The sequence below is a fragment of the Amblyraja radiata genome, chromosome 22 (genome assembly GCF_010909765.2).
Source record: "Amblyraja radiata isolate CabotCenter1 chromosome 22, sAmbRad1.1.pri, whole genome shotgun sequence".
NCBI lineage: Eukaryota > Metazoa > Chordata > Chondrichthyes > Rajiformes > Rajidae > Amblyraja > Amblyraja radiata.
In genome coordinates, this window is record NC_045977.1 from 33,569,443 (window position 1) to 33,585,032 (window position 15,590).

Sequence of the window (15,590 nt, forward strand, 5' to 3'; positions counted from 1 at the left end):
TAGTCATGGAGTGATACAGTGCGGAAACAGGCCCTTCGGCCCAAATTGTTCACACCGGCCAACATGTCCCAGCGACACTAGTCCCACCTGCCTACAGTTTGGTCCACATCCCTCCAAACTTGTCCTATCCTTGTACCTGCCTAACTGTTTCTTACATGTTGGGGTAGTCCCAGCCTCAACTACCTCCTCTGGCAGCTTGTTCCACACTCCCACCACTGTTTGTGTGGAAAAAGTTACCCCTCAGATTCCTGTCAAATCTTTTCCCCTTCACCTTGAACCTGTCCTCTGGTCCTCGATTCGTCTACTGTGGGCAAGAGACTCTGTGCACCTAGCGAGAGATTCTCTGCACCCGTCAGAATGACGTGTAATTCTGACGCAGAATGTATAGAACGGCGCCATACAACAACGCACAATTTGCAAGGTTGTTTTGTTTATTGTCACGTGTACCGAGGTTAAGTGAAAAGCTTTTGTTGCGTGCTAACCAGTCAGCGGAAAGACAATACATGGTTGCAATCGAGCCATTTACAGCGTATAGATAGATGGGAGCAGAGATTTAAAAGAGTGGTGCGATTGCAATGTGTGATTGCCAATCGGCTTCTATGGCTAGCACGCAAATACCTAGGTTGGGCGCCATCTTGGAACCCCAAAAAAGTTGTGTGAGATGAAGTGTCTGGGAGCTCCAGTCTAAATTTGTTGCTCACCAACCCTTTGGAGCATAGAAGCATAGAAAATAGGTGCAGGAGTAGGCCATTCGGCCCTTCAAGCCTGCACCGCCATTCAATATGATCATGGCTGATCATCCAACTCAGTATCCTGCACCTGCCTTCTCTCCATACCCCCTGATCCCTTTAGCCACAAGGGCCACATCTAACTCCCTCTTAAATATAGCCAATCAACTGGCCTCAACTACCTTCTGCGGGAGAGAATTCCAGAGATTCACCACTCTCTGTGTGAAAAATGTTTTTCTCATCTCGGTCCTAAAAGATTTCCCCCTTATCCTTAAACTGTGACCCCTTGTTCTGGACTTCCCCAACATCGGGAACAATCTTCCTGCATCTAGCCTGTCCAACCCCTTAAGAATTTTGTACGTTTCTATAAGATCCCCCCTCAATCTTCTAAATTCTAGCGTGTACAAGCCGAGTCTATCCAGTTTTTAGAGATGCAGCCAATTTGGAACTGAAAATGAAGTTGTCTTTTTGCAAACGCATTATTGTGCTTCATGAGCCGGTGTCTTCCTTGAAGATAATTATATGTTGTTGTATTTGCGTTCTCTTTCAGAATTGAAATGCAGATGTGACGTGACGCTGTGTTGGACGACTTCGCTGGACGCAAGCAAATCCCTTTGAGAAATTATACAGGTATGACCCACAGGTGGTGGTGGAAAATAGTTTCTCAGACTGGAGGCCTGTGCTTAGAGGTGTGCCTCAGATCAGCGCTGGGCCCATTGCTGTTGCCAAATATATCAATGGTTTGGAAGAGAATGTACAAGGCATGGTTGGTGAGTTTGTAGATGCCACTAAATAAGTGGTATTGTAGAGATGGTGGAGATAGTTATAGCGGGATCTTGATCAGCCATGGAGCGGCATGGTGGAGCAGCGGCAGAATTGCTGCCTTACAGCGCCAGAGACCCAGGTTGGATCCTGACCACGGGTGCTTGTTTGTACGAAGTTTGTATGTTCTCCTTGTGACCTTCGTGGGTTTTCTCCGGGTGCTCCGGTTTCCTCCCACACACTCCAAAGACGTACAGGTTTGCGGCTTAATTGACTTGGTAAAGTTGTAAATTGTCCCTAGTGTGTGCAGGATAGTCTTAATGTCCGGGGATCGTGGGACAACGTGGACACAATGGGCTGAAGAGCCTGTTTCTGCACTGTATCTCTAAACTAAACCAATACCTGCAGTTCCTTGTTTCAGCATCTCTGGAGTGAATGGGTAGGCGATTCTGAAGAAGTGTCCTGACCTAAATGCATTCCCTCCAAAGATGCTACCTGACCTGCTGAGTTACTCCAGTATTTTTATGTTTTACTCACGATTCCAATATCTGTAGTTCTTTGTATCTTGCGTAGTTTGGGAAGATGTCGCGTACACAGGCTTGTTTGCACCCCTGCTGTGCCTGGAATTGAATGCTCCTGGTAACCTGCGTTTCGCAAGCCTACAGAAGGGCTGGATTCACAGCTGCCAAGTAGACAGTGGGAATGCGGGGCTTAGGATCTGGATCATCAAGATCGGGATGAATCCCAGCTTTTGTTTTGGCAAAAGCTTTGTCCAAGAAACTTTGGTTAGTTTAGAGACTTAGCACGGAAACCGTCCTTTCTGCCCAACGAGCCAACACAGAACATCGATCGGCCATTCATTCTAGTTCTGTCATACTACTCCCCACACACTGGGGGCGATTTTAGAGGCCAGTCTGTGGGATGTTGGAGGAACCCATGCAGTCACAGGGAGGACATGCAGACACCACACAGACAGCACCCGAGGTCAATATTGAACCTGGGTCTCTGGTGCTGTGAATTTCATTGTTCTATCTGGGACATATGACAATAAAACACTTTTGACTCTTGGCATCTCTGGTGCTGTGAGGCACCAGCTGAGTCCCTGTACAACTCTTGCAGATTATTGTGGACGTATTTGTCCACACGGTCCCACAAATGTAAATCGAGACACTGACTAGACCTGTGTTTTGATAAACTTTGCTGAAATGTCACTGCAGGCAGCGGCAACGCTGGAAGCAACTCGAGTGTCTTTGGGTAAAATGCCCTGGAGGGGCAGGTGGGGCCTCTGTCTTTCTGTGAAAGACTTACGAGGAGGATGAATGCAATGTTTTCATTTTATGGTACATGTTTCACAACATGGTGTTCATAATGTCTGCTGACCCGCCATAGAAAATATTCCAAAAATTGTTCAGCTGTCAAATGCCGATCGGAATCTGCCTCTCGGATGGCAAAGTCAAGTGGGGCGGATTACAAATGAATGCAAACAGGGACATTGAATGTCTACAGTAACAAGCAGCAAGCATTGCTGGTCATAAGATCATAAGTGATGGTTGCAGAATTAGGCGTCATTTTCATTATTTCTATATTCTAATACATGAGTAAGCAAGCCCTGGACATCCTGGTAGTTCATGAGTTCTAGGAGTAGAATTAGGCTATTCGGCCCATCAAGTCTACTCTGCCATTTAATCATGGCTGATCTATCTCTCCTTCCTAACCCCATACTCCTGCCTTCTCCCCATAACCTCTGACACCTGAACTAATCAAAAATCTATCTATCTCTGCCTTCGATATGTCCACTGACTTGACCTCCACAGCCTGCTGTGGCAAAGAATTCCACCCTCTGACTAAAATTCCTCATCTCCTTCCTAAAGGAACGTCCTTTAGTTCTGTGGCTATGACCTCTCGTCCTCGACTCTCCCACTAGTGGAAACATCCTCTCCACATCCACTCGATCCAAGCCTTTCACTATTCTGTACGTTTCAATGAGGTCCCCCCTCATTCTTCTAAATTCCATCGAGTACAGGCCCAGTGCCGTCCAACGCTCACCTTCCCCTCGGCTAACAATGAACCACTCTACATTTCCTTGAACATCATCTGCTTTGATCTGTGGTGTTCACACTGCACCCTTCCACATGTCTCCAATCTCCCTCTCCCCTGCCTCTCTGTCTGAAGCAGGGCCTCGACCCGAAACGTCACCCATTCCTTTTCTCCAGAGATGCTGCCTGACCCGCACAGATGCTCCAGCATTGTGTGTCTATCTTCATAATTAATGAAAGCCTGCCATTACAGTGGTCACTAGCACTGCATTCGCCAGTTCTGTCAAGGTCACTGGCAATAATTGGTTGTATCTGCTTTTGGACAGCCTGGCAGACCTTTGTTGAAATGCTGACTCAAGCCAGCCTGCCTTTTTTTTATGTAAAAAAAAGAGCTGCCAGTGACTGCAGGTTGAGAAGATTCTATTCTGGGCCAAAGGGCAAAATGCAGGGGTTTGATTTCTCGCAGTCAACACAGCGTGGTGTAAAAGTAAGCAACATAATCCTGCCAAATGAAGCAAACTGCAAGTTGATGAGCAATGCACCAGAATGGCCTTTCTGAGCAGCAACTATCAGATTTTACCGAAGATAATGACTATTCTGAGCTCTGAAGAAGGGTCACGACCCAAAGCATCGCTTATCCATGTTCTTCATGGAGTCCAAGTCAGTGCATATCTTTAAGGCAGAGAGAGATAGATAGATTCTTCATTAGTACAGGTGTCAGAGGTTATGGGGAGAAGGCAGGAGAATGGGGTTAGGAGGGAGAGATAGATCAGCCATGATTGAATGGTGGCGTGGACTTGGTGGGCCGAATGGCCTAATTCTACTCCTATTCCATATGACCTTCAGACATGCTGCCTGACCTACTTAGCGACTCCAACGCTGTGTGTCCTTTTGTGTATTAACCAGCATCTGCATATTTCCTAGTTTCTACATTAGTTTGGAGATGGTGTCCATGGAGTCAGTTCTGACCAGCGATCACCCGTACACTAATTCTACCCCACACACAGGGGATAATTTACAGAAGCCAATTAACCTACAAACCTGCATGTCTTTGGGATGTGGGAGGAAACCGGAGCACCCGGCGAAAACCCACGGGGTCACAGGGAGAATGTACAAACTCCATACAGACATAGTCAGGAACAAATGAGGGTCTCTGCTGCTGTAAGGCAGCAACTCTGCCACTGTGCTGCCCATTTATTTATTTTTTGTTGTTCCCCTGCTAAATGAAGGGACAGCTGCCCCCCAGCCCAGCCTGGAGACTTTTACACAATATTGTCCAGATACAGACTGCAGTGGATCTGATGTCCACACTGGGATTGGTACCTGGAATGGAGGGCAGTGGTTTCCATGAGAGATGGCATATAAGAAGCTGAGGGGTGATGTTATCCACCTTCACCTCATTTTAGATGGTAGAACATAATACCATCGGCCTTCAGCCTGATGGTGACCCTGGATAAAGTCTCTTACCCGCACACAGGGCACCCCTACCTTACCTGTTGCCCCAAGTGGCTGGAACCCTGACTCTGTCAGTACATGAAGCCTGTGCTGGGAACAATGCTCAATGCTTTCTGATTGTTTGCTGCCCACCTTTTTACTGAGTATCTTGCCCTATTGAAGTGTGTAAATGCACACCTCCAGATTCAGGGACAGTTTCTTCCCAGTTGTTATCAGGCAACTGAACCATCCTACCACAACCAGAGAGCAGACCTGAACGACAATCTAACTCATTGGAGACCCTCGGACTATCTTTGATTGGACTTTGCTGGCTTTATCTTGCACTAAACGTTATTCATGTTATTCCCTGCATCATGTATCTGTAAACTGTGGATTGTAATCATGTATTGTCTTTCTGCTGACTGGTTAGCGCACAACAAAAGCTTTTCACTGTACCTCTGTACACGTGGCAATAACTCAAACTCAAACAACTAGAGAGCAGTCCTGAGCTACTGTTTTTAATCGGATGTTACTGGCATTTACCTTGCATGAAGCATTATGTCCATGCCAACCAGGTGTTATAGCTGAGCTAGGCCCATTTGCCTCGGATTGGCCCAGATCCCTCTAAATCTTTCTGATTTATGTATCAGTCTTAAAGTCTCATCTTCCAAGAGATCCATGATGAAAGCTTTCTTTGAAAATGAAGTTTGTAGGCAACCGTGATCTCCCGGTTGCCAAATATCAATTCCTCGTCCCATTCTGACCTTTCTGGCCTGGGCCTCCTCCACTGTCAGAGGCCAAACACACATTGGAGGAACAGCACCTCGGTCCCTCCACTTGGGCAGCTTACAACCCAGCGGTATGAAGAATTATTTATCTAATTTCAAGTAACCCACTGCATCCCCTCTCTCTCCATCCCTCCCCCCCCCTTTTTTTGTTTGCGCCTATCCACACCTCTAGTTTCCCTCTCCCCTGACTCTCAAGCTGATGAAGGGTCTCAACCCAAAACATCATCACCTCTTCCCTTTCTCCAGAAATGCTCCAGCATTTTGCTACTCTCTCCATTATAGACACAAGCGACCGGCAGAAGGCTGGGCACTTAGGAACAACATGTCTCATGTGTTAGTCAGAGTGGAATGCTCCAATCTTTCCCTGAGTGTCATCGTTAAAGCTTTTTTTCCCCACAAAATTTCCCCTCTGGCATCCTGAACAGCTCATGAATACCAAGGGCTAATTGGTTTCCATTTAAAGAGTATTTAGGGTGGGGGGGGGGGGGGTGCAGCTATGGGTGTAATAACACAGTGCTGGCTTCTAGCTGGAAGGATTTCGAACAGAACAAGGTGTCCTTGCATTTAAGAGAACCATGCCATGCTTCTTCATTTTCCATGGATTGAAGTCAATATTCCGAGGCATGTCGTGATTGAGGGTCCCGTAATAGGCACGTGAGAGTGAGATGATGTAATCGTTGGTATGCGTGCATAATGAAGGATCCAGGGTGGTGAAAGTGAAGGGTACCATTATCTTCAGCCACAGGAACAAGTACATGAAGAGAGACTTGGATGTGTGACACAAAATTGCTGGAGTAACTCGGAGGAGGTAGACAAAACGCTGGAGAAATTCAGCGGGTGAGGCAGCGTTCTATGGAGCGAAGGAATGGGTGACGTTTCGGGCCGAGACCCAAAGGGTCTCGGCCCGAAACGTCACCCATTCCTTCTATCCAGAGATGCTGCCTGTCCTGCTGAATTACTCCAAATATTTGTGTTCATCTTCAGTTCCTTCCTACAACAAGTACTAGAAGATGTAAATTAAGGTTTCAGTGCCTCTACGTCCCACAATTGACCCACATCATGAGATTTTGGCAGTTCTATATATATATGTATATATATATATATAGAACTGCCAAAATGTATGTGTATATATATATATTGGTGGATAATATAGCTGTGAGAAGAAAATTACAGTTTGACTGATGACATCTCCCGTGCAATCAAAATCCTCGCACCGAGTAAACAAAGTTGTTTTGACCCATGAGAAACCTTGAGAGGATCCTTTGATTGAATGGTTGAAAGTTACAGCAAGGAAACCCGGCCCTCCAGCCCACCGAGTTCACACCGACCATCGATCACCTGTGCACAGGAGGGTCTGGACCCGATAATCCCCAAATCCTTTTCTCCAGAGATGCTGGCCGACCCACTGACTTACTCCAAATATTTGTGTCTACCTGTCCGCACCAGTTTTACGTTATGCCACTTTCTCATCTGCTCCCGAAACGAGGGGAAATCCGGAGGCCAGCCAACTTGCTGTGGCTTCATCTTGTTGCTCTGCCTTTCTACTTCCACGCTCATTTCTGTTGCTTCTCCGACATTGTGCTTTACCGAGGTCTATTTCTGATAGTGGATAGACTCGGCTTGTGCTCGCTAGAATTTAGAAGATTGAGGGGGGGATCTTATAGAAACTTACAAAATTCTTAAGGGGTTGGACAGACTAGATGCAGGAAGATTGTTCCCGGTGTTGGGGAAGTCCAGAACAAGGGGTCACAGTTTAAGGATCTTTTAGGACCGAGATGAGGAAAACATTTTTCACACAGAGTGGTGAATCTCTGGAATTCTCTGCCACAGAAGGTAGTTGAGGCCAGTTCATTGGCTATATTTAAGAGGGAGTTAGATGTGGCCCTTGTGGCTAAAGGGATAAGGGGGTATGGAGAGAAGGCAGGTAGAGGATACTGAGTTGGATGATGAACTGGCTCGAAGGGCCGAATGGCCTACTCCTGCACCTATTTTCTATGTTTCTATTTCGGAGCGAAGGCTGTACACGTCTTAACTGGTTTTTAGTTGCAAAAGTATTTTGGAGCACAGTTGTGGTTAGATGAAGGGGAGGAGATAACACTGAACCAGTTGTAGGCCCGGAAGGATGCTGGAAGGGACAAGGCAGGCTTGCAGAAAGTTCCACCCCCAACATTTAGCCCAGGAAATGTGCGTACCATTCCACACAAAGTGCTTCAAGGCTGCTTTCCTCCTTGGAAGGTGACCCATTTGTGCTACATCAAGCGATAAACCCTCTAACCATTTCAAAGGTACTTTATTGCCACATATACACAGGTTGTGTTCCTCTTATGTGTACAGCTCAGTTAAAAAAAAAAAAAACTTGCATTCCAGAAGCACAATCATATTTAAGTACAAGAGTGTAGGAATAGTAGATACACAGAGACCGTCCACAAGAGTCGCAGGTATCTCTGAAGATTGCATGGCTGTGCAGAATAGATACAAGATAGAGGCCTATTAAAGATCTAGAATCTGTCAGATTGTGGCTGTACATAATTGGGAGCTGATCGAGCTCAGCTGGCACTGGGGAGCAGGTGAACACAAGCTGCAACTTGCATGCATCACATACCTTATTGTGCTACTGCAAATCGACCAAAAGCAGACGCAATGATCGATAAAGCGGGTTTTAGAAGAATGTCTTAAACGGAGGTGGGAGGTAAACCTGTGACTAGGACTCCAGAAGGACATGGGCACCAACTATTTTAAATAGACTAACTTAGCCATCAGCCGAGCTCTGCTTTATCTACTCCCTCCCTCGCTCCAGAATGGGAACAAAATCAGGTTCAGCAAATCCAAATACTTCGAATAGGAGTGTAGGAAAGAACTGCAGATGCTGGTTTACATCGAAGATGGACACAAAATGCTGGAGTAACTCAGCGGGGCAGGCAGCATCTCTGGAGAAAAGGAATGTGTGACGTTTCGGGTTGAGATCCTTCTTCAGACTGATCCGATCTGCTTCGATTAGGAACTCATTCTGTGTACAAAGATATCTCATGAACTTCACACAAGCTTCATGGTCACATTGCTGATTCCTAAAGTCCCAATTACCTCACTCGGTCTGCCTTGACCTTTGCGATCTCCCAGTTGCCAAATCTTTTAACTCCCCTTCTCGTTCACATATTGACTTTTTTTGTCCTGGGCCACCTCCATTGTCAGAGTGAGGCCAAACGCAATTTGGAGGAACAGCACCTCATATTTCGCTTGGGTAGCCTACAGCCCAGCAGTCTGGGCATTGACTTCTCTAACTTCAAGTAGTTCTTTCATCCCCTCTCTCTCCATCCCTCCCCCACCCCAGTTGCTGTACTAGTTTCACTGTTGTTCTGTTGAATTTCACAGTCTGTATAACTTGTTTTCATCCACTCCACAGCCAACAATAGACCATTGTGGGCTCCAACTTAATTTGATCATCATTTCTATCTGAGTAACTTTCATTCACTTGTACTATGCACCTTCTCTATGTTCACAGTCTCACCCCTTACTCTCAGTCTGAAGAGACCTGACCCGAAACATCACCTATTCCTTTCCTCCAGAGATGCTGCCTGACCCGCTGAGTTACTCCAACAGTTAATGCTTATCTCCTATTTACCAGTCAGGTTTCTCTTGGTACATCTGCAAAATCTCGAGGATAGTCCTGACAGTGGAAATTGGCTCTGTGCCATCTCCAGCCTTCTCCAAGAGCATGTAGACATCTTCGATGTCTGAACAAGGGTCTCGACCCAAAACTTCACCCATTCCTTCTCTCCAGGGGTGCTGCCTGTCCTGCTGAGTCACTCCAGGATTTTGTGTCCATCTTCGGTTTAAACCAGCATCTGCAGTTCCTTCCTAGACATCCTCACACGAGGTTTCAGTTGGTTCAGGTGTAACCTTGGCCAGAATACTTTACTTGAGACCAAGCCTCATCAAATGGAAACAACTCGGAGAGAGACTTGGACAGGGAGCAAACACGGAACTCAACCCAGGACGGGCAGGCACTTTTGGATGTCAACATATAGCTCGATTGTGCCAGCAGTATAGCTCATTGTCACATTTACCGAGATGGTGAAAAGCTTTTGTTGCGTGTTAGCCAGTCAGTGGAAAGACTCTTGCATGATAGCAATCAAGCCATCCACAATGGACATATACATGATAAAGGAGTTCCTCCTTGCCTCCTTTCTAAAAGAGCACCCTTTAATTCTGAGGCTATGACCTGTGGTCCTGGACTCTCCCACCCAGTGGAAACATCCTCTCCGCATCCGCTCCATCCATGCCTTTCATTATTCTGTAAGTTTCAATGAGGTTCCCCCTCAACCTTCTAAACTCTAGAGAGTACAGTGCTGTCCTCAAGGAAACCTACTGAGGGTGTTACAAAATGGTGCTAACATCTGCCACGGCCTTAAGATATTGCACAACCAGAATGGCCAGATGAACAATTCCATTTGTTCTGGGTTTTTAAACACAACCCAATGACCTGAAAGGTCACCCACCCATGTTCTCCAGAGCTGCTGCCCGATCTGCTGAGTTACTCCAGCACTTTGTGTCCTTGAGTGTGCTAACCAATTTAGATCATTTTGGAGACTCAGTACGGAAACGGGTCCCTTCGTCCCACCGAGTCTGCGCCAGCCAGCGGTCCCCGTTCACCCGTGCTATCCTCCACATTTGGGACAATTTACAATTTTTACCAAAGCCAGATTGACCTACAAACCTGTACGTTGGTGGGAGGAAACTGGGGCACCCGGGAAGATCCCACGCGGTCACGGGGAGAACGTACAAACTCTGTACAGACAGCACCCGTAGTCAGCATGAACCCATGTCTCTGGCGCTGTTAAGGGCCTGTCCCACCAGCATGCGACGAGCGCGACCAAACCAGAAGCGGGGGCCCGCGCGGAGGTCGAGTGATCCCCGTACGAGTTGACGTGAAGTTCGAACGAAGTCCGCGCGTGACGTATGGCGGGCCGGCAGGCAGGCCGTTGCCGCGTGGAACTGTTGGACAGTGTCAGTTTTTCGGAGCCCCGCGCGATGTCGGGACCAGCTTCGCACAACTCCATACGGCTCCGGCGATTGAAGTGCGACCGGCCCCGCGAGGCCGTACGGCTCAAGCGACCACGCTAGGTCGTGCTTGCCTCATGCAGTCGCATGCTCGTGGGACAGGCCCTTAAGGCATCAACTCTACCGCTGCACCACCTTGGTCCAACAATCCCTCTTGGACAGTGTTCAAAATTGGGGCATGAGGACCCTTGATGTGTAATAATTTATCACCATATGACACAATTTGGGGAATTAGCAATACTATAATATCATGCAGATACAGTTTTACCATCTCAATGCTTTCCATAGAATTAATTGGACAAGGCAGGCGAAAACAGTATATTTTCCTTCAAAAGACTTTCGTCTTTTGAAGGAAAATATTCAGTTTTTGTCTGGCTTGTCCAAGTCCTTTGTGCCAATCTCAGTGCACTTGGCTTCAAAGATGATTTCACTTGGCCAGTGACTTTAATCAAGCAGTCCTCGCCAGATCTGCTCGGTCTTAATCTCTCTGTTAAAAAAAAAAAAAAAATAGCTGAAGATGTTCATTCTTTTAAAAACAAAACTCTGCATGTTCCAACTTGTTGAGCTTGATTAAGTTGTTTTCTGACCCTTCACTATCGAGTCGCACCCAAGGCAGCTTCTGTACTTTTTCATTTGAAATGGCACCTTGTAGCTCTCGAGGATTTTATGATTGTTTTATTACTCAGTTGGAAACGACTTGCAACAGTTTGAGTGAAGTGGAATTGTCATTGTCTGCCAGAATATATATTTTTTAATGCACAGAACTGCCGTCAAAGCTGAGATTTCAAAGATTGTAATACGCTGGAGCGGACGGCAGACCAAAATGTTCCAGTTTGAACCCGTTGTTGGAAGTCGGAGCCAACAATTCAAAACTTGGGCGGCACAGTGGTGCTGCGGTGGAGTTGCTGCCTTGCAGCATGAGATCCAGGTTCGATCCTGACTGTGGGTGCTGTCTGTACGGAGTTTGTATGCTCTATCTGCGACTGCGTGGGTTTGCTCCGGTTTCCTCCCATTTTTCCAAAGACGTACAAGTGTGTCGGTTAAATGGCATCTGTAAATTGTCCCTCGTGTTCAGATGATCGCTGGTCAGCTTTTGACTCAGTGGGCCAGAGGGCCGGTTTCCACCCTGGATCTCTAAAACTAAAACTCTTTTACTGCATTCAGTGCTCTCTGCTGCCTCTCGATCGTGGCTCAATTGTGACCATGTATTGTCTTTCCGTTGACTGGTTAGCACACAACAAAAGCTTTTCACATTAGCTCGGTACATGTGACTATAAAATAAATTAAACTGAACTTTACAGTGGTGAGACTCAGTGTAGACTAGGCTACTTTACTTCCTGGAACCATATTCTTGTTCTCGTAATTCCAACTAAACCTTTGATTATAATCAAATGATTTTGATGTCGAATGTCATTTTCACACCTCCCAACGAAGCCTTTTCTCTGCTTCCAATCCAGGAATGAGACGGTTAACGATGGTGCTCGCGTTGTCCACTGTGAATCACTAAGCCTGCACTGACCACGGGACGTTGCATTTCCCTAAATATCACTGCACACATTTAACTACTAAGCACTTCTTATTTGACTTGCATAAATGCATGACTAACCAATAAAGGAAATGAAAATATCAGAGGTGAGTTAGCAGAAGGTGCCAAAAATAGACACAAAATGCTGGAATGACTCGGGCATCACCTCTGGAGAGAAGGAATGGGTGACGTTTTGGGTCGAGACCCTTCAGACTGAAGGTTCCAAAGTGAGACCCAGATGAGAGAGTAGATGAGACACTGGAGACTGCAGCTGCTGGAATCTAGAGAAAATTTTGCTGGAGGAACTCGGCAGGTTGGGCAGCATCTATAGAGGAAAAAGGACAGATGGCAATTCCGGTCAGGACCCTTATTCAGATGTCCATGCTGAGTTCCTCCAACGCTGTTTTTGCTCTAGGCACAGAGTCATATAGTCTTACAGCGTGGAAACGGGCCCTTCGGTCCAACTTGCCCACTCCAGCCAACTAGCTACACTATCCACGATTTTTATCCACGAGTAGTTGCTCTACTCAACAGCCAAAAATCTGTAGCCTCTCTTTGGTCTGATATTTTGTTGGTTCACATGCTTGATCAGTGGTGTTTTATCATTAATGTCTTATCATTATTAATGTTTATTTTTTTCTGAGTCACTCGTAACTGTCACTGTATATGTCATGTTGTTACTTGTGGGCGGATTCTAGGCAAATTCCTTGTATGTGAATACTTGGCCAATAAACTTACGAACTTAATCCCACCTGCCTGTGTTTGGCCCATGTCCCTCCAAACCTGTCCTATCCATGTACTCGTCTAACTGTTTCTTAAACGTCGGGATAGTCGCAGCCTCAACTGCCTCCTCTGGCAGCTTGTTCCATACACCCGCCACCCTTTGTGGAGGAGTCTGTGCACACTATCTTCAAAGACCTCCAACTGGATTGGTTCCACCTTTGCAGGTCATGGTCTTCAGAAATGAGGGGAAGGGTGGCGCAGGTGTGGGGATGGATGTTTGAACCAAAGTCAGAGAAATAATTTACAGTCTGGCCTTGAATTAAGAGTAGACCATCATTTATTAAACTATTCCTTGGCTTTCAATTTAGTTTTACAATTCAATGTACTCATTAGCCAATTGACAGGGAGCCATGGCAGCTATGACTTGTGCATGATTGTTGCTATGGTATGTTAACCCATTGCCGTGATCGGGCATTATATTGTACCCGAACGGATTGAATGCCTCAATCATAAGATCATTATGCCTTAATGTCAAGGAATGCTGTTTCATCCTGCTTGGTATGTTATGTAGCGAGGTTAAGAAGGACCTTTCATTCTGTGTTAGCTGTTGAACAGAAGTTGCCTCCACAACCGAGGTGACCTCTGGTTCTGAAGTCAAACGTAATACCCCATTTGAAATGCCTCATTGGGTACTAGTAGGGTGTGTTTGTGCAGAAGGGTTTGCAGTGGGATTAGATGCTGGCTCCCTTGCTTTCCAATCAATGCCCACACTTCCTTGACTCTGTCGACCATCTTCACAAAAGTTCACAAGTAATGGGAGTAGAATTAGGCCATTCGGCCCATTGAGTCGACCCTGCCATTCAATCATGTCTGATCTCTGCTTCCCAACCCCATTTTCCTGCCTTCTCCCCAGAGGGGAGAAGTGAAAAGATTCTTCGTTGCGTGCTATCCAGCCAGCAGAGAGACTATACATGATTACACTCAAGCTGTCCACAGTGTACAGATACAGGATAAAGGGGATAACATTTTGCACAAGATAAAGACCATTTAAAGAAAGGCTGAGGGTCTCCAATGAGGTAGATGGTAGCTCAGCCCCACTCCCTAGTTGGTGATAGGATGGTTCAGTTGCCTGATAACAGCTGGGCAGAAACTGTCCCTGAATCTGAAGGTGTGCGTTTTCACACTTCGGTCCTGAATCAGAAGGTGTGCGTTTTCACACTTCGGTACCTCTTGCCCGATAGGAGAGGGGAGAATATAGCTTTTAACCAACTCTGCAGAATGTCGTTTTAATGTGGTTAGCAATGATCTAAAATTTGCCCTGTGTTGAGAGAGCTATGGAGTATCAGTAGTCACACCACATGGAGGTGACTCCATTAGACGTTTATTAAAAGTTGCTGAAATGCTTTTTAAACCTAATTTGCTTGTTCTGTTCAAATGTTTGCTGATCTGCACATTTTCACTTCTGCAATTTCAGATTTCATTCAATGCAATTTTTTTTGCCTGTGTTTTTCGCGGAGTCATTGTCTTTCAGATGTAGTGGTCTTGTAATTTGCAAGCTCTTTGTTTTAATCTGTGCTTGGGAAGAGTCACCTAAAGGGCCTGTCCCACTAGGCAATTAAAAAAAAAAAATTTTAGGCGACTGTCGTAGTTGGTGCAAGTTGCCGATGAACCGACGATTGGTTATGGGTCTGTCCCACTTAGGTGACTACGACAATGGAATTCACCAAAGTCGGCACCGGCGGCAACCTACGCCATCCTGGCGACAACCTGCGACAGCACCTACATCAGGAGAAGACAAGCTACGACCAGCCCATGGTCGCCGACTGTCACTGAAAAATTTTAAACATTTCAAAATAGTTTATGAATGATCCAGAGCGACACACATAGTGAAGATCAATGTTTATTCCACGGGCAAACAGGAGCATTCAAACAGCCAGCCTGCCATTCTCATCTCGCTCCACTAGCTTGAGAGAGAGAGAGAGAGCGAGCTGGCTGACCTGGCTAGTGTAAAGCTGTGTAGTACCGTAATACCATGTAAAGGGTGACATGCACGTATGTGTAGTGGAGATTATAGATGGCATGGGTTAATAAGGGTTAATCTACAAAAATCTAGTGGTGACCAGAAAAACACTACGACTCTTTGGGCGACTGAGGAGACTACTCACGACCATACAAGCGACTCCCCGGCGACCATGTGGCGACAATCTAGTCGCCTAAAAAATCGCCTACGTGGGACAGGCCCTTTAAGAGCCAATTACCTGAAAAGTTAAGTCCGTTTCTCTCTCCACAGATGCTGCCTAACCCGAGTATTTTCAACACTTTGTTCTTAAAGAAAGCGAATGGCATGTTGGCCTTTAAGGAAGCGAATGGCATGTTGGCCTTTATAACAAGAGGAATCGAATATAGGAGCAAAGAGGTCCTTCTGCAGTTGTACAGGGCCCTAGTGAGACCACACCTGGAGTATTGTGTGCAGTTTTGGTCCCCTAATTTGAGGAAGGACATTCTTGCTATTGAGGGAGTGCAGCGTAGGTTTTCA

General features: G+C 46.2%; 1 protein-coding gene across 4 annotated transcripts in view; it reads left to right on the plus strand.

The window, feature by feature from the left end:
• The first annotated feature begins 1,278 nt into the window (after nt 1–1,278).
• Nucleotides 1,279–15,590, plus strand: part of rhbdf1 (rhomboid 5 homolog 1) — a 150,769-nt gene continuing 136,457 nt past the window's right edge. For all 4 annotated transcript variants that reach the window (XM_033040988.1, XM_033040987.1, XM_033040989.1 and 1 more), the window contains exon 1: nt 1,279–1,358. The gene's annotated coding sequence lies outside the window, so the exon portion shown is untranslated. The remainder of the gene's footprint in view (nt 1,359–15,590) is intronic.